This window comes from Trichosurus vulpecula, chromosome 6 (assembly GCF_011100635.1).
Source record: "Trichosurus vulpecula isolate mTriVul1 chromosome 6, mTriVul1.pri, whole genome shotgun sequence".
NCBI lineage: Eukaryota > Metazoa > Chordata > Mammalia > Diprotodontia > Phalangeridae > Trichosurus > Trichosurus vulpecula.
This window is the reverse complement of record NC_050578.1, coordinates 225,942,515-225,962,478: the sequence shown is the minus strand read 5'-3', so window position 1 is coordinate 225,962,478 and position 19,964 is coordinate 225,942,515. Positions and strand designations below refer to the sequence as shown.

The following is a 19,964-nucleotide window of genomic DNA, read 5'->3' as shown; positions in this document are numbered from 1 at the left end:
GAAGAAACAAACCAAAAAAAAAAAACCAAAACCAAAAACAAAAGAGAGAAAAAAAAGAAAAAAAAAAAGAGAGCAAACGATTGCCTCAATCTGCATTCAGTCTCCATTGTTCTTTCTCTCGATGTGGATAGCTCTCTCCCTCATGAATCCTTTGGAGTTGTCTTTGAACCTTGCATTGCTGAGAAGTCTATCAAAGTTAGACATCACAGGATCCATATATCTGTGGTTGTGTATAATGTTCTCCTAGCTCTGCTCCGCTCACTCAGCATTATATCATGTAGGTCTTTCCAGGTTATTATGGAGTTCATATCTTCCCCATTTCTTATAGCACAGTAGTATTCCATTACCTTCATATAGCACAGCTTGTTCAGCCATTCCCCAATTGATGGGCATCCCCTTGATTTCCAATTCTTTGCTACTACAAAAAGAGCTGCTATAAATGTTTTTTGTACATACAGGTCCTTTTGCCACTTATGCGATCTCTTTGGGATGCAACCCTAGAAGTGGTATTGCTGGGTCAAAGCCTTCCCTCTGAGGCCACCCCTAATTTATACTTATCCTGTTGGTACATAGTTGTTTGCATGTTGTCTTCCCCATGAAACTATGAGCTCCTTGAGGGCAGGAAGGTGTTTTTTTTTTTAATAAAAAACCTTTCTTTGTATCCTGAGCTTAGCATGGTGTCTGGCGCACAGTAGGTGCTCAATAAATGTTAATTAGCTGACTAAGAACACTGAAGCTTAATGAGGTTAAATGACTTGCATAGGGCCATACATCTCATGAATACTTAAAGGAGGATTTGAACCTAGGTCTTCCTGACCCCAAGTCTAGAACTCTGTTACTATAACATGCTACTCCATTAGAAGTTACAGAGAAACCAACTTTGGCTCCATGGAACGGGAAAGCTTCCTAATAGAACAGGTCTTGTCTGGAGAGAGGGAGGCTTTTTACTCTAAAGAGCTTCGAGAGGAGGTGGCTACTGGTATGGAATATTGTGGCATTTCTATTTAGGTATTTGCTGGTCTATGTGAGCTTGGGACTCCTTTCTACTCTGATATTCTGGCATTCTAAATTGTTTCAAGTTCCTCTGGACCCTTTGAGAGGCAACTAGGAAGAATATAGTTTAAAAAATTCTTTATGTGATTTAAAAAATTTTTTTCATTGGATCCCTTGTTGGAAGGGACCTTGACGGGTCATCCAGTCTTCTCCTGTGTCTTTAGGGCCACCTCCAGCTTCCCTGACAGATATCCACCTGTCCTGCCTTGAAAGATCGAGATAAAGAAATTTTGTGATCTTCTCTTGTTAACTGATCTAGTAGCTAAAACCCTGTATTTACTCTAAATCTCCCACCTTTTATTATGGACTCTCCTGCTCTGTCTTCATGGAGGGGGTTACCCTTTGTAGATGTGATAACAATGACTAATCAGAGCCCTGCCTTCTCCTCTTGAGACTGAGGCTGGCTGTGAGAACATTGGTTTTTCTTTTACCTTCAACTTCCATCAGCCTGACGGGCTCTTCCTAGAACCAAATTATAAGAGAAGTGTGAGTGTTTAGAGAAGAGGGGACCAGGGCCTTTAAGACCCTATACAGGATCCTCTTTTCCTCACATCCTTCTGTCTCCTTTAGCTCTTTGGGTCACTTGGGCCTTGTTCCCCAATTCTCCATTGTGTCTGTTCCCTGACTAAACAACTAAGCAGCCTACTATGGTGTACTGCACTTAGTACGTACATGGTATCTATTAATCACATGAAGTAATGAGTGACCCTTCTTTGTTGAATGACGTCTTGCTAGGAATTTGCTACCCTTGTAGTCAGGGAGTCAGGACACCACTGAGTGTTGGGCAGTCTGGCAAACAACAGTATGATGTTATGGTTCTTGGAAGTATAGACTGGTAATTGAGTGGATAGGGAGAGCTTGGACAGGGTTCAGAGGAAAGAACGCACCCAAAGAAAGGTCTGGGAAAAATGGGCCTTTTGAGGAGAAGCTACAGTCTGGGCTTGTTTAGCCAATAGACAATAGACAAATGAGGAAGGAAGCTTAATTATAGCTTTTAAGTCTGTGAAAGAATATTGTGCGAGTGAAAGGGAGCAGCTGTCCTGAGTTTTCTCTTAGTGCAGGACTGGATGAAATCACTGTTAATTACAGCAAGAGGTCCCCTGGCTAGATGTTAGGAAGGACCTTCTGAAAAGGAGCTTTGGAAACTCCTTTTCAGGGGAAGTTATTATGGGATCTCCCTTGTAGATTAAAAAAAAAAAAGATGGAAAGTCTTGTTCTGGTTTCATTTGAATCCGGGCCAGGAGGGGAAGTGATAGGCACGAGGAGACTAAGAAGCCTCATTAGTTCCCTTCCAACTTAGGCATTTGAAGGACAAGGAGTTAAGTTCTAAAAAGCATTGCTTATGTTTATGATGCACAGCACCCCCTTCTTCCCCAACCATGAAGTTGCTGAGAAAGCTGTGTAACTCAAGGATGCCACTAGGGGGCGTGTAGCCCACATGCTGTGTCTAGTTGGGAGAACTTAGCAAAATTGTAGAATGTAGTTTGAGGTAACTTTTTTTCTTCTCCCTGAGACAAACTTTGCTGTGGTGTGTGAGCTTCAAGCTCTTGACAGATGATCCTTCAAGCTTCCTCCTCCTCTTCTTCCTTCTCCTCCTTCACAATCCCTCTGTATTGTGCAGTTTCTACATTGAGGGGGATAGAGATCAGCGTTAATTTTTTTCTCTTGAGTGTGTAGGACTCTGGTCTAGAAGTTAGCAGACCTGGGCAGGCAGAAGGTGTAGTTCTAGGATTAGAATGGCGTGTGCCTGGAGAAGGACTTGGAGCATACCTGGAGTTTAATATCCATCGCCATTGGGGAGGGGAGGAAGGTAGCTGGGTGGGAAGTTTGGGGCTGAGGGTTGGGAGGGGAAGGAGTAGAGAAGATGCTTCTGGGGGAAGAAGAGAGCTTGACCATCTTGATCATAGGATTTAGGGCTAGACCACATAGGTCACCTTGGACAACCCTCTGTTTTACAGAGGAGGAAGCTGAAGCTAGGTAGCCCAGTGGATAGTGGGTTGGCCCTGAAGTCATAAAAGCTCATCTTTGTGAGTTCAGATCTGACTTACTAGCTGAGTGATCCTGGGCAAGCCACCTCACCCTATTTGCCTCAGTTTCCTCATCTGTAAAATGAGCTGGAGAAGGAAATGGCAAAACCACTCCAGTATCTTTGCCAAGAAAATCCCCCAAGTAGAGTCATGAAGAGTCAGATACAAGTGAAAACAAGTCGACAATAACAAACCCAGGCCCTGGGCTTGTAAGTCATAGAACCAAGGTTTAAACCCACATCTTCTGCCTCCAGACCCCGTACTTGCTACTATATTTTCTTCCCCATTATGGCACAGTGGCCTTTTAATCTGCAGGGGCTAGGGATCTGATGCTTGCATGGGAGGCCAGGGACACAAAGAAAGAAGAGAAAGCTAAGGTACTTCAAGCAGATGCTTGAACTCCATCTAGCACAGATAAATATGGTTCGGACTAGTGTAAGAGCAGGAACACAGTGATGGCAAAGAGCTCTGGGTAAGGAGGCAGGAGATGGAGGGACCTGGCTCTGGCTTTGCCACTAACTACCCAGTTACCTTGGGCAACTCATTTTTTGTTCTTTTGGGCCACAGTTCTCTCTCCTGAAAAATAAAGAGGTTGGATTAGATGGTTTTTAAAGCCTCTTCTAGCCCAGATATTGTTTGATTCTACGTGTTAGGGGTTCTCTTTAGTAATAATAATATCTAGCATTTATATAATGCTTTAAGGTTTGCAAAGAGACTTCACAAATCTTTCCTCATTTTACCCTCACCACTTTGGGAGGTAGATGCTATTTTTATCCCTGTTTTATAGACGAGGAAGCTGAGGTGACGGGGTTTGTGATGTACCCGGGTTACACAGATAGTAAGAGTTTGAGGCTGGATTTGAACTCAGGTAAGGTCTCTTCAGAGCAGAGATGGCCCCACAGGACATGAAGAGAGGACAAGAATTCTCTCCCTTTCACCATTTTCTTTCCTCTCTTTTTTCCTCTCCTAGCAAGAAAACAATCTCAAACTGGGTCTGTTCTAGGTTCAGAGGGCTGATGATAAGGACTTTGATGGTCTGAGGTTCTAAGGGAGTTTGCTTGAAGTGCAAATATTTTCTTTGAAGCTTGAAGTTGGTTTACTAATTCAGAGATCTCCAGCACTGAAAGTTTGTAAATGCCTTTTTTTGTTTGTAATGCCTTATTTTTTCTGTTTGATTTGGTAACGCTCCTCTTTCCCCAACCTTTTCTAAATAGCTCATACAGCAGAATTGACAGATTTGCTGCTGGCTGGCATGCAAAACTCCAAAGTGCTGCCCGAACCAGATTAAAATGTAATTAGGAGATATTTAACAAAATAAATAAAAATACAATACAACATAGATAATGTCAATTTGTGGTTTTCTAAGTCAATATGTGGCTGGGGGGGAGGCGATCCATTTCTATTTGAGTTTGACACTGCTGCTATGCAACATGCTTATGTATATATACCTGTGTGTATATACAAATATGTTCGTATATAGTATGTGTGCATGTATACACAGATAGATGAATGTGTGTGTTTATATATGGACACATATTGTTGTTGTTCAGCTGCTTCAGTTATGTCAAACTCTTCGTGGCCCTTTCTGAGGTTTCCTTGGTAAAGATACTGGCGTGGTTTTGCCATTTCCTTCTCCAGCTCATTTTACAGTTGGGAAAACTGAAGCACACATGACGAAGTGATTTGCTCAGGGTCACACAACTAATAAGTGTCTGAGACCAGATTTGAACTCCGGAAGATGATTCTTCTGATGCTCTATCCCCGTGCCACCTACCTGTCCTATATACACACACATATTATATGTTATATATGTGTACATATGTGTATGTATATATATATGTGTGTGTGTGAATGTGTATTATACATACACATAAAAATATGTATGTATATAATGCAATTTCCTCCCTCCAGTCACACCCATCTGTGACTTCGAAGATAGGTCCTAGACACCTTTATGCCACATTCATATATGTATTTTTTTAAATCTAAAAGATGAATTTAAAATTTTCAACTCTCACTGAGATAATTAGAAGTACTCTGGGATGTTATAACATAAGAAAGAAGATTAGTGCAATAAAGATTCTATTCCTACTTCTAAAGGGAACACATTTTATGCTAGGCAGCGTAACCTAGAAAGAATTTTCTGCACCTTAAGTCGGAAACCAACAATCTCTGCAGAATCCTGCCATTAACTCAATCTGTGCCCTGGGGCAAGCCATTTAGCTATTCTCTGTCTGTTTTCTCCTAATAACTATCTGCCTTTACCCACCTCATCATGAGGTTGTTGTAAAATTCAAATGAGCCAGAATTTTTGTGTGAGGACTTTGAAAAACATAAGGCATCACATAAGCCCAAGGTTATATATTTCTATTTCTCCTAAGATTTAGAGCTAGAGGAAACGTTAACGGTCAGCTAGTCCAACTCCCTGATATGTGGGAAAATGGAGGGGAAGAACAAGGCAGAGGAGTGAATTGCTAAGGGTCACACAGGAAGGAAGCCCTGAGCTAGTATTTATAGGAAAAAAAACAAAGCATCTCACTTCTAACCTATGAATTGATGATACAAGATGCCCCAAAAGTCTTTGTGCAGTTTTAAGCTATAGGTTAGAAGGAGATTCCACTCTTATCGTCTCATTTGAATCCCAAGACAATCCTGAGAAGTGAGAGTGCAGATATTATTAACCCTTTTTCATAAGGAAACTGTGAGGCTCAAAAGTTGGTGACTTGACCAAGATTCTGTAGCTGGTCAGAGGCAGAGCTATGGTTTGAACCCAGGTATTCAGACTCCCGAGAACAATGCTTTCCCCATTACACCTAATGACCATAGACATGAGACTGGGTGCCCTCCAGCCTCTAGAGACCACCAGAGCCTTTAACCTCTAGTCCTGGGTAGGACCCTAGCACATGTGGCTCTCCACCGTAACTCGCAATCCTTATTCTGCTTGTCAATTCGTTTTTGCTCCCTGAGTATAATGGTCTATGATAGCAACTTGTGTCGTTGAGGGCCTTTCCAGTGCCCTGAGCAGGACAGAAAAGGGGGAAAGAGGGAGGATGGGAAGGGAAGGGGAGGGAAGGGAATGCCAGCTTTTCCCTCTGCGCTGTGATCCTGAGACCCGACCACCACTCACGCAGTCCTGACAGAACGATTGTTTTGATTTTCAGGAAGATGAGAGACTGTCCAGACTCTGCCTCCGGGACCATGAGTGCCTGCGCTGACTAAAGCCATCCACGGGACCTGGGCGGGCAGCGGAGTAAGTACAGAGGCCAGTCTGGGCGGGCTCATGGGATGAGGTGGGTGCATTTCCGCCCACATCTTAGCCCGGAAAATCCCAAGTACAGAAACAAGTCAAAGCAAGGCAGCACAATCCTCCCAACCGCTCCAGAGCCCAAAGACAGCCTTTATTTGCTCTCCTGATCCCTTTAGCCAGCTCCCTCCCGTAATTCAGGACGCTTGCAAGTTATATCATTTTAAAAAACAAAAATAGCAATACTGAGACAACACTGGACGGGAAGAGAATACGCCAGGCTAGTGTCTTTGCCCTTCTCTCCTCTGGGTTTATTGGAGCAAGTTCCCAGAACAGCTCAGTGCCTCCGTTTGACTGGAGGGAGGTAGGAGGGGGTGGAATGTGAGAAAAACTGAACCCATCAAAAGGCAGCGTTATTTCACGGATGCCTCCAGAATCAAGACTGCGTGTGTGTGACAGAGAGGTTGTTTGGGGGAGGGAGTAAGGTAATAGAGGAGAACAGGACAGAGACAGACAGAGACAGAGAGGAGGGGGCAGAGGAGAGATAGAACAGAGAAAGTGTGTGAAAGAGAAAGAGAGGAGACAGGCAGAGGAGAGAGAGAGGGAGGGAGGGAGAGAGAGAGAGAGAGAGAGAGAGAGAGAGAGAGAGAGAGCGGGCAAACGAGCCAGAGGGAGAACAGGGTCTCCATGACAACTGGCCTGGCCAGCAGCTAGTTGTGCTTGTGCTCATTGGAGCTGGAAGAAGCTTTGGAAAGGTCAGAGGAAGGAGCTGGGGAAGCGCGCAGCAGGTATTGGACCCTAAGCGAGCGGATTTGGGGGCCCAGGGCTCCCCAGCCTGCGCTTGGTGCGAGAGATACCCTGCGGAGAATGGAGTGGGCAGGAAAGGCCCGGGAGTTTCAGGTAAAGAACAAACCCCAACTTTGGCCCGATTGTTTTCCCTCCTCCCGGTTCTTGTGTTTACTCGGCACTGGCGGCGGCGGCGAACGCCTGCACTCGCTGCTCGGGCTTTGGGGCTCTGGGGAATGATGTCATGCTCCAACAGTTGGATTCTATTAGGTGAGCAGTGGGGAAACAGGCAGCTTTCTGGGCTGGACGACCTTTCCTTGCTGAGGCTCACTCTTTTGCTGAATCCGAGGTGTTTGTGCACAAATACCACCCTCATTCTGACTTATTTTAGCACCAGAATTTTTACATGAGGACTATGTACATTAAAAAAAAAGTCTCACCCCTTACCTTAGTTTTTGTGTTGGTGATTCTTACTAAAAATCCCTGTATCCTGTGCATGCCGGCTGCGTTAAAGTTTCTTATGTGCCTTCCTGCCCGGCCTGTAATTTAAAATTGAAAGCTAATTAAGCTCCACCAGTGCCGGCTCTGGAATCCATGTGTCTTGGGAGTATGTATTAGGATAGGGGAGAGTGTGGGGAGGACTCCAGAGCTGGAAAGCCTTCCTCCTTCCCAGTGGCTCCCTGAGGGTCAGGCTATCCTCCAGACGTCTTTAATGTCAATGGTAGTTGATTTTTCTAAAAGATGCATGAAGAGGGTGTAAGGAGGGGGTTACTCTTTCAGTCTCCTGAAAGTGAGGGGCCTGAGGACCATGTTTGAACGGGTTAAGATTCTGACCAAGTGTCTGGTGCAAACAGTGAGTGTCTCAGCTGGCCCAAAGCATAAGGACTCCAGGCTTCCTTTCCCCTTCAATTCTGACTGTCGTGTATTTTGGAAAAACTTACTCTGACCTCGGAAGAAAGTCAGAGGGCCAAACCTACACCTTGGGATGCTGAGCAGCATGTGGGGCCGGTGGAGATGTCCCAAGGCATTGGAGGATCAGAGACTTTCATCTGAGATAGAAAGGCATTCTCAGAAGTAAGGCATCATCTTGCCTCACACCTTCAGGAGCCCCAGTGCCTAGGTGACACATTTATCACTTCAGTCTCTGTCCTTGAAATGACTTAAACTTTCTCCCAGCCAAGCATAGAGCCTTGGCGGGGGCCATTGCTTTTTTTCTGTTGGCCAGAGTAGGGAAGCCCCCCCACCCCAGCTCTTTTTTTTTTCTTCCCTTCTTGAACTTTCTGAACAGAATGTCTTTTGTACTCTGGCAAACAATGAGAGAGCCTCCTGATTGGCTCAGAGTATGCCTGCCAATGTAAGCCAGTGACCATGCTGTGGATTTCTGTTCATTCCTCTGTAATTCTTGAATCTGTGTTTATGTCGGGCTCCATGGATGGACTCTTAGAACCTGGGCCCTAGATCAGAAGGTCGCTTCTACAGTTATTCCTTCATTCAGGGCATTCTCAGGAACCCCCCTCCCCGCCCCCTTTGCCTTACATGTAATTCGTACTTATATGCTGTTGTTCAAGAGGAGACTTGGTATAGGGGGAAAGAATATAGCATGGGGAAGAAACCTCCTGGAATTTATGGAGGAACTCAATTCTGCCTCTCTTTTAGGCAAGTGTGATCTCCTTTGATCATGTGTTTGGGAAAGAATGGTTCCCTTGATTCTGTCAGCTCTGTTTATGAAAAAAGCTATAGAAGAGGTCAGTGTATGACTAATTCTGACAGACTTCACCCCCCTTCCATGTCAGTTTCCCCATCCTTAAAATCGGTGCCATAAACTTCTGCCTTCCCCCTTTTCCCTCTTGTGAACATGTCATTAGCTCTGTAATTTAATGGATTGACTAATCCCTCCATTGGGACAAATTGCAGCCCCTCCATGCCTTCGCATTTCCCTTGCCCACCTTATCCCATAGGTTCTCCACAGGATGAACCTGTAATGCTGGAGATGTTCTTCCATGGCTTTTACATCTGACAGGTACCAGCGCCACACCCAGGAGAGCCATCTCTTATAAAGATAAAGAATTTGTGTGAAAATGATGTGAGATGTATGGAGAGCTGTTAAGTCATTGCTTCTCCTCCCTGGGTTAGGTGTAGCCATAGAAATGAAATCTTAATATCACAGAATTTCATTTGGAGGGGTCCTCAGATGTTATGGAATCCACTCCTAACCAAAGCCTGAATCCTTTTAACACCATCCCCAAGTGGTCATTCAACCTTCATTTAAAGACCTCCAGCTACGGGGGTGGGGGGGGGGGCTCCTTACCCCTAGAGGCCACCTGTTCTCATTTTGAGTAGCTCCTATTAGGAAGTTTGTCGTATGGAAAAGAGGATCGCATTTGACTTCTCCAAGGTGACCTAGGACCAGCCAGCAGCCCAATTTGTGCTCGTGAGAAGGCTAGCAGCTAGCAAGAAGAAAAGTCGCCGCTTTCCTATCTTGGTTCCTCGGGATATAGTTATGGTTGCTTAACCTGCTGGGTGTTGCTGAAGAGCCAGCTCGTAGAGGGCCAGCTTAAAGTGGGATTGAGCTTCTGCCTCAGTGTTGTTCTCCTTCTGGGGAAAGGGTTCTTTGAATAGGAGAGAGACAGACAGACAGGGACAGAGACACACACACACACACATACACAGAGATACAGAGCAAGACAGAGAGAGAGAGAATGAATCAAGGAAGTGGAAGATGTTAAAGAGGAGAGTTTCTGGATATGCCGTGAGACCATGAGGCCAAAGGACATCAGAATCAGCCACGGAGAGAAATCACAGGGCTGCTTACTGATGGCGGGAGAGATCAGGCCCTGTGGGTGGAGCAGTAAAAAGAATTATGAGTTTTTCTTCCACCCGGTTGGCCCCTTTTTTTTGTGGGCCGGGAGAATAACCAGTCAACTTTGCCCTGAGGTGGTGTCTGGGAAGCTCAGTCTCTGAGCTGTGGGGTTCCTGGTGCTGTGCCAATCCTCCTTCCATGAATCACACTCCATCAGTCTCAGGAAGGTCTGTTTACTCCCAGCTCATTTGGGGGCTACAGTTATTCCCCTCTGTGCTGGCAGCAGTGGTAGAATACAGAGAGCATACTGTCAGCGGCCTTGGGTTCAAATGCTGCCTCTGATGCCTACTACCTGTTTGACCCTGGGCGAGTTACTGAACCCCTTTGGGTAGGCCTTGGTATCTTTATCTGCAAGATGAGGGGTTTGGACTAGAAGGCCCTTTCCAGTACAGATTTATGATCCAAAGACCATCTCTGTTCCCCTAGGGCTGAGTCACCATTTGGATGCCTCTGAGTTCCTTAAGTAGGCTAACAAAGTTATATTCTTGTTTCTTCATTGCAACTTTTTAAGACAGTCGGTCTCAAAATGTAGTCTTCAGGAGGTGGGGTGGGGGGTCCCCAACACCCTTTCAGGGGGGTCTTTAAGATCAAAATTATTTTCATGATACTAACACATTTGTGTTCTAATATGGTACCTATTGATAGACATAACCCACGTAAACAAAAGTTCTTGGGGGGGGGTCTTCAATAATTTTTAATAGCGTAAAGGGATCTGGAGACCAAAAAGTTTGAGAAAAGCTGCCCTAAGGCTGAAAGTTGCCAAGAAGGTGCTGACCTGCATCAATAGAAAAAACTTACATTGAGGAGTTCCCTGTGCCAATGAAATCCCAGCTCCAGCCCCTGTCCTTCTCCCTCTCCTGGAGTAAGTGATAACTGAAGGAATCATCCTGGGATTGCCTTCTATTTAGGATATTTTTATGGCCAAACTAAGCCTGTGCACAGTGCCTGGCACACAGTAGGTGATTAATAAATGTTTATGGATTGTTGTTAGAAAATGCTGAATATTAGAGCAGGAAGGTTCCTTAAAGGATAACGGGACCAACCTCTTTATTTTATAGGTGAGGAAACTGAAGCTGAATAGCTTGTTCGAGGTCATATGGGTAGTTAGTGGCAACCTATTCCCAGAAGAGAGAGATTAGCCCCACCCTACCCCACCCCTTGGGCCAGGTGTGAAGAGGCACCTGAAAATTATTCAGGAGAGTACCAGCCAATTGGCCACCCCCATTGGCCAGGCTGGAGGGTTAGGGGAGAGTCTGGAATGACCGGCAGGCCTCACATACACTTCCCCAGCCTTCATGAGGCCCTATATTGCTTTCTGCATTTCTCAACTGGTCTCTGAATTTAGGGGATTCCAAGTGATCCCAAGGAACTTTTTTGTGCAACTGGGTGAGGAGTGAGGTCATCCGATGGCTGATTTTTTCAGGGCCTGGGAGTTCTGGTCACCTGTGATTGCTCAGAAATGTCCTAGCTCTGAGAAGGCCGTGCTAGCTGCTTAGGATTCACCCTGAATGTTGGTTGTTTTCCATGTGCATTGATGCCTTGTCTGTCTGTCCTTTAGATGTGACTCTGGCTTCTGTGGTTTTGTTGTCTGGATGAGCTGGTCTCATTAGTCACGACCTGCCCTTTCCTAGGCTGGACCTTTGGTAATGGATCCTGCCTGGTCTTTACTAGAAGCTCCCCGATTCTGCCTTCTCTGGAATGTACAGTGTGACTCTGTGGAAGCCAGATTGAGCCTGGATTGAGCTAGGCTATCTGCCCCCATAAGCTGTGGGTGACTGTCTGCCTCAGTGGTCCCAGAAATAGCCCAGGCCTGAGGTGGAAGGCTGTGATCAGATAGTCAGTGGGTTAAGCTTGGTCAATCCTCTGTTCCATTGAGGTTTTTTTTTAAATTTTTGGGTGGGAATCACTGTGTGTGTGTGTGTGTGTGTGCATGTGTGCCAGTGTAAGACTTGGCTATTGGCTGCAGGATAATAATTGGGTTCTTTGAGTTCAGGGACCATGGGAAGAGGGGGGGAGGGGCATTGGGAAATGCATCGGGGGTGGGGGTAGTGGGAACTGTTGAGAAAAATGACCATCTGGCAAAATTTGAAAGAATTGTTGTTGGTTTTGTTTTTTTTTTTTTAGCCTGTGGGCAAGTTTGCATTATTGTGTGTGCTTTGTGGTGTGGATCTGGGGAGCATTTCGTGGATTTGTCTCAGTTGGTATGCTCTGAGTGTTACTGATGGTGGGAAGCCTGCACTTACCTTTCATATATGTTATGCATTTGGGGGGAAGCAGAGGGTGTTAAGAGAAGCCAGCACAAAGCATTTCACTTCTCCCCTTCCCCTCCCTGTTCCCCCACCACAGTGTTTTCCTTGACTCTGCTGCACTACCATATCTCTTGAACATACAAGCAGATGGAACATCTATACATACATTCTTTTACTAACCAGAATGGATTTATATCCTGAAGCCTGCCCTAAAAGTGCCTCAGATCCTTCGACCCAAGGCACTGGACGAAAATCAGGACTCCTTGTTTTTCTTGACCCCCCAGCTCTTTGTCCCTCCCGCTGCTCCATGACGACCAGACCTGCCCCACCCTCTATATATACACTTTGTCTGTGCCCACATGTGATGGGCAGGAGATTGATAGAAAGCAAAACAAAAAGAAAAAGCCAAAAGATGAACTTGGTACTGGAGGTGGTCAGACAGAAGCGTGAAGAACGCGGAAGAATTAAAGAATTAAATTAGTCACGATCAGCAGAAGGAAGATGATTTTTGGGTCTTTCTCATCTCTCCAGCAGATTGTTGCTTCCCCCACTGCTTTAATCTTCTGTCTCTCTTCATCTACTGGCTCCTTCCCTGCTGACTACAAACATGCCCAAGTTCTCCTCCAACCTTACAAATCCTCCCACCATCCCCACTAATTACCCTCTCTCTTCTTTTTCTCAGCCAAACTCATTTGCCTCCACTTCCTTTCCTCACTCTCTTCTAACCTTCTGCAATTTGGCTTCTGACCTCATCACTATAGTGAAACTGCTCTCTTCAAAGTTATCAGTGATCCTTTTTTTAAAGTGTTCTTTTTATTATGAATTTAATAAGCATCATCAAATGTGAATATTCCAAGACAGAAAAAGCGGAAAAGAGGGTTACACGTGAAATTGTAAACTTTTGGTTAGGTATAGTTTTTTTTTTAGGTGCATATTAAATTTAGCACAGTAATAATCAAACTGCCTTGCTTGTGTATCCCTTTCTCAACTTCCTTCTGCTCTTTTCTGTGTATCTTTTAATGTTTAATTGACACTTTTTTTTCTTTCTTTTCATCCCTATCCTTGCCCAGCTGTCTTTGCCCAAAGAAACCCTCCTTTGTAACTAATAAGTATCATCCACCGAGCCGAACAAATCGATGCATTGACCACGTCTGAAAACACCACCTCTCCGCCGTCAGCCTTCTCAAGTCATGATTGGTCACCCCATGCAGTGGATTTTCTACGTTTTTCAAAGCTCTCTTCCTTCATTGGGTCAATCATGTAAATTGTTCCTCTGTGATTCTCCTTATTTTACTCTGAATCAATTTATAGAAGTTTTTCCCAGGTTTCTTGAAAAGCATTGTATTGGTCATTTGTTAATGCACAATGGTATTCCATTATCTTCATATGCTGTGATTCATTCAGTCACTCTCCAACCGACTGGTACTTTGTTTCCAGTTCTTTGTGATGACAAAAAAAGTGCTTCCATAAATATTTCTGTACAATATGGGTCCGCTCTCTTTGAACGTCTTTGACCTTTCTTCCTTTAAGGCAGAGCTCAGGCATCACTTATGGAGGAAGCCTTTCCTGAGCCTCACCCAACTGCTAGTTCCTCCCCTCCTGGATGGGTTATTTAACTATCTTGGATGTGTTCTCTTCATATTTATTTTGTATAGAATTCTCTCTCTATCTCTCTCTCTCTCTCTCTCTCTCTCTCTCTCTCTCTCTCTCTCTCTCACACACACACACACACACACACATAAACACACACTTCTATACATATATACATATATATGTATAAACACACACACACATACTCTCTCTCCCTCCCTCTCCCTGTCTCTCGTTCTCACGCACACATATAAACACACATTTCTATACATATATATACATATATGTATACACATACACACATTTCTTGTAGCCCCTATTAGAACGTAAATTCCCTGAGACTAGGGATTATTTCCATTTGCTGTATTTGTATTTCTAGTATTTAGTGTTGTTTCTGGCACACAGTAGGTGCTTAATAAGTGCTGGTTGATAACAAATAGTTGATTGATTAATAGTAGGTGCTTAATACATATTTATTGATTAATTGATAAGGACCAGAGAGAGAAGACAGCTATTCACATGGTCTAGGAGTTTCCTGACATGCATTTTCAAACTGTGGATAGAGAACCAACCAGGAAGGACAGCATGGTACAGTGGAAGGGATGCTGGATTTGAAACCAGAAGGTCCAGTGGGTTCAAATCTCAGAAGTACTATTTGTTACCTGGATGGGGTCAGGAAAGTCACTTCCCCCTTTTTAAGTCTCAGTTTCCCCATGTGTAAAACAAGAGGAGTTGGTGTAGAGGCCTCTGAGATCCCTTTGAACTCTTTATTCTATAATCTTATTACTTTACTGCCTCAGTGTCCAGGGGAGGCTGAGGGGATAGGGCTCTCACAGGACTGAAGGTAAAAAGTTGACATCAGAGAGAAAAACAGGCTTGTTGGCCTTGTAAGATGGAGACTTGGGCTAGGAGTAGGACTGGATTCTAACTGTCTCATTTGGAATTTGCTTGGCTAGCACCAGGCCTGGAATCAGGAAGACCCAAATTCACATCTAGCCTCAGATACTTCCTAGCTGTGTGACCTTGGGCAAGTCATTTAACCCTGTTTGCCTCAGTTCCCTCATCTGTAAAATGAGCTGGAGAAGGAAATGGCAAATCACTCTGGTATCTCTGCAAGAAAACCCCAAATCGGGTCACAAAGAGTCAGACATGACTGAAATTCCTGGGAGAACGAGTAGCTTCTACCATGAGCTTTCCGATACTTTCCTAGCTCCTCTTCCTATCACACTTATCCAGTGTTTTCAGATTTTGTCACTTCTTTCTTTCTCTATAACATCTCAGTCCCTTGTCCTCCCTTACACAGCCCCTCACTCTGGTTCAGGCTGTGGACGCTTCTCAGTCTAATGGAACAGTATCCTCCCAGTTATCTCCCTGCCTCATGTTTCTTCTTCCAGTCCATCCTCCACTCTGCTACCAGAGTGAATTTCTAAAATGCACCTTCCCCTCTCTATAAACTCCAAAGGCTTTCTATTCAACACCTTCAAAAGCCAACACAGAGCGTGGCATCGTATGCTCTGCACAGCATGCTTTTCCAGGCTTCTTAGGCTCTGTATGCTCGGCTCCCCAGCACATGCTTCACGACCTAGCCACCCCGGGGTTCCCCTCCCTGTGCACTGGCTTGTCCCCCGAGCTTGAAGCGCTCTCCTCCTTCATCTCTGCCTCTTAGCCTCTCTGACCCCTTTCGGGACTCAGGAAATCCTACCTTCTGCAGGAGGCCTTGCCCAGTCCCAGATCCTATGCCTTCTGCTCTCACGTGACCTCCCATCCACCCTGTAGATACAGGGCATGTACTTGGCCATTTGGGTTTTTGTCTCTCCTTTAGAGCGGGAGCTTGTTGGGGGCAGGACACTGTGCCTTTCACAATTCCTGAAACGTTTTTTGTTGCTTAGTCGTTTTTCAGTCGTGTCTGACTCTTTGTGACCCTATTTGGGGTTTTCTTGGCAGAGATACTGGAATGGTTTGCCATTTCCTTCCCCAGATCATTTTACAGACAAGGAAACTGAGGCAGAGTTAAGTGACTTGTCCAGGGTCACTTAGCTAGTAAATATCTGAGGTTCCATTTGAAGTCAGGTCTTCTTGACTCCAGAACTGGTGCTCTATCCATGTACCTGCCTTCCTGGGACATAGTAAGCACTTCATAAATGCTTGTTGACTGACCAATAGACTTACTAGAAAGGGAAATGGAAGACAATGAAATATGAGGATTTCAGTCTGTGACTGGAACTCAAGTAAGGGATTCCTATCCTTATCCCCCTTAAATCTGGGAAAGGACAGTGAAAATAACCCCAATGGGAAATTCAGGTAGTCTTCTGTCTGGGTACCAGTGACATTTTTGAGTCTTGCAGGAATACTGGGCCTGAGTAGTACTTGTATAAATTTGTCTTCTGGGAAATATTAATAGGTGATATTTACAGAGCGCTTACTATGTGCCACTCATTTTGCTAATTGCTTTACAAATATCTCATTTGATCCTCATAACGACCCTGGGAGGTAGGTGCTATTTTTTTAACCCCCATTTTTACAGACGAGGAAACTGAGGCAAACAAAGTTAAGTGACTTGTCCAGGGTCACCCAGCTAGTAAGTGTATGAGGCTGCTTTTGAATTCAGGTTTTCCCAAGTCCAAAGCCTAGAGTTCTCCCTACTATACCACCTAGCTGCCTGTATATAATCTTTTTGAGGCCAGGAAACTATCTTGTCACTTCTCTCCACCAAGAGCTTCACATAAAGCCTCCAAAGGGTAGGTACTGTTATATCTTAAATGAATGAACAAGGGAAGCTAGGTAACAGAGTGCATAGAGTACCAGCCCTGGAGTCAGAAGAACCTGAGTTCAAATCCAGCCTCAGACACTTAGTACGATCCTACTAGGCCAGCCACTTAACCCAATTACGTCCAAAAACCAAAACAAATAAATGAATGAACAAAGTCCTTTGGGGCTTGAGCTGTTTTCTTCCCACCTAGAACAGGACATTCCTGATGGGTCTTCCAGGTGTAAGATCGTAGAAACCAAGGTAACTCAAGTTCACCCTCTTGAGCACTCCCAGTATTGTTGTTAGGATCCAGAAGGGTTGGTAATTCCAAGGAATCTCAGGGACTGGGCTGGCCCTCCGCAGAATTGTCCAGCTCTTCTTCCTCTCCCATGCCAGACCTACTTACCCCTTTTTCCTTTGCACCCCGGCCCTGTTTTGTTTTTCTAGTTACTTGCTACCCTTCTAAAATTAATCTGCAGTAAGATGTTGGGGTTAGTTAAGAATGGCTTTGGGGGAGATGTGACATTTTAAGTAGGGGACTCCTAGCAAGAAAGACAGAACTGTCAAGAGTGGAATTTCAGGCATTGTGATAAGCTGCAAGGAAACGTTTTTTGGTTGGGGTGGCTTTTCTAGGGCCGTATGATTCCCTCATATGGGTGACTCCTGCTCTGCCTACTCCTAAATCTGGCTTTAGACCATACTTCAGATTTCCTCCTTAACAAAACTCCCATTGACTTAGGTGGGAAGGAGCACTGATTCTGCCGGGTGGTTCAGAAATGGTAGACCCTATGGTATGTATGTATATGTGTGTATGTATGTGTGTATATGTATGTATATGCACATGTGTATGCATGTATGTATGTGTATATAGATGTATATGTATGTATATGTGTGTGTGTGTATATGCATATGTGTTTGTGTGTGTGTATGTATGTGTGTGAAGATGTCCTCAGTTTGCTTCTGGCCAGCTCCAGGTCGATGCCCTTAGGGTGGGTTGTGGCTCTATGTGTCAGTGCTCCAGAGATTGGAGTACCCTTAGTCAGCCAAGTCATCAAGCATTTATTAAGCACCTATCTGTGCCAAGTGCCGTGCTAAGCATCGGGGATACATAGAAGGACAAAAAACAATCCGTGCTTTTGAAGAGCTCACAGTTCAATGGACCAAATGGTATCTGACTTATATTGTAAGTGATATATGGTGAGGGCTTGGGATCATAGGACTTAGAGCTAGAGAGAATCATAGGCATCGTATGATCTTGGACCTGCCAAGGTTAAGTGTTTTCCCTGCCCCGAGGTCTCACAGATTGTTGGCAGCAGAGCTGGGATTCGAATGCAGGTCTTGTACCGTACTGAAGCAAAGCAAAATATACCTGGTGACCAACTGGGAGAGTTAAGGCTTGGTGCTGGGAGGTGGAGGAGGGCGTGGGTGTGCTAGTATTTGGATAAGAGGAAATGGTAAGGCTTGGATTCCCCTTGTCCTTTATACCCGGTAAGTCAGCTCAGCTATTCTGAGGAGCATTTCTAAAGAATTCCCATTCATGGTGTGACAAGTCAGAGCTTTTTCTTCATTCAAGTGTGTCATAAATATTCCTTTGTTGTTGTTCGGTCATGTCCGACTCTTTGTGACCCCATTGGAGTTTCCTTGTCAAAGATACTAGAGTGGTTTGCCATTTCCTTCTCCAGCTCATTTTACAGATGAGGAACTGAGGCAAACAGGGATAAGTGGCCAGATTTGAGCTCAGGAATAGGAGCCCCCCTGACTCCAGGCCAGGCACTCAGTCCACTATGTTACCTAGCTTCCTGATAAATATTCCTGCCTGTGTTTAACTCAGTTTCACCCATCTCTCTTCCTGGGTGCTCTATAGACTACAAACCTTCATGATATCTCAATGATTAGGACTTTTAGGATTACAAATTTGAAGCTAAATGAGGCCTTAGAGGCCAACAACCTCATTTTTTATCTGAGTAAACTGAGGCACTGAGGAATCAAGTGATGTGTGCAAGATCACACAGGTAGTGAGAGGCAGGGCTAGGATTTGAACTGCAGTCGGGTTTTGAACCAAGGTTCTCTGACTCCATCCAAATCCAAATCTTTCCCATTTCTTTTAATTTGCCTCAGAATGAGAAGAGGTTTCTTTGGATCCTTAAAGATTCCTGACTTTGGTGTCTTCTGTTTATAGCTTCAGAATTTGGCCTGGGCTCTGCTCTTGGTCCTTGGTAAAGGACTAAATCAAATAAGATAAAATAAGATGGGTAAAGCACTTTGAAATCTTAAAGCACTATTATAAATGTTAGCTATTGTTGTTAGCAAGCGCAGCTGGGTGGTGAAGTGGATAGAGCGCTGGGCCTGGAGTCAGGAAGACCTGAGTTCAAATGCAGCCTCAGATACTTCCTAGCTGTGTGACCCTGGGCAAGTCACTTAACCCTGTTTGCCTCAGTTTCCTCATCTTTGAAATGAGCTGGAGGAGGAAATGGCAAACGGCTCCAGTATCTTAGCCAAGAAAACCTCCAGTGGGGTCACCAAGAGTTGGACTGGACTGAGACAATGGAACAAATTGTTATTAGCGAAGCTGTGCTGTCTTTGAGAGAAGTTTGCATTCATTGTCAGGGATGAGGGGAGGGATGGTGGCCCAGCCTCAGTATTCTAACCAAAGGCCCCGCGGGCATTTCTGGGTCCTTTTGATAACTGGAAGACTGAAGAGGCCGAAACACTATTTGCATAAAGGGAAGAGGAGGAGGAGGGCTTCAACCCCTCTGTGGTCTCTGCAGTGGTTTCCAGGCTTTCATCATCAGCCCATTATGCTAGGGAGTAAGAGAACAGGTGGAGTGAGGCCAGTGGGAAGTGGGCCCACTCAGGTACCACGTCAGACCACGGCTCATGTGGGGGCGGGGTAGCCTTGCTGAAAGTCCGTGACTCTGAAATTCTGACATTCTGACAAGTTGGCCTAGGGCTTTTGTTTAACAAAAATTTGAGCCATACGCAGACCAATTCCTTGGAATTATAATCTTGCAGGGATCTGTAACCACTCTGGTATGAGTAATCTCTTCAGTCATGGGAAGGCAGGATGGTACAGTGGAAAAGCAAGCTGGTTTGGAGTCCAATTCTGCCTCTGACACTGAGTCCACATTTATTAAGCACCTACTCTGTGCTAAGCAAAGAAAGGCAAAAACTACAGAAACAATCTCTATTCTCTAGGGGGGGGGGAGGGGAACCTGTGGCCTTGAGGCTGTATGTGGCCTTTTAGATCCAAGTTTGACTGAGCCCAAGTTTTACAGAACAAATCCTTTTATTAAGGGGATTTGTTCTGTGAAGTTTGGATTCAGTCAAAGAGCCCCACTTGAGGACCTAGAGGGCCTCATGTGGCCTCTGGACCACAGGTTCCCCACCCCTGCTCTAGAAGCTCACA

General features: G+C 44.9%; 1 protein-coding gene across 4 annotated transcripts in view; it reads left to right on the top strand.

Moving 5' to 3' along the window:
* DENND2B (DENN domain containing 2B) overlaps nt 1–19,964 on the top strand; it is a 207,127-nt gene that overhangs the window by 56,362 nt on the left and 130,801 nt on the right. For 2 of the 4 annotated variants that reach the window (XM_036764023.1, XM_036764020.1), the window contains exon 2: nt 6,242–6,330. The gene's annotated coding sequence lies outside the window, so the exon portion shown is untranslated. Of the gene's footprint in view, nt 1–6,241; nt 6,331–7,002; nt 7,225–19,964 lie in introns of those variants that run through there. The other 2 variants (XM_036764024.1, XM_036764021.1) reach the window with 2 other exon arrangements.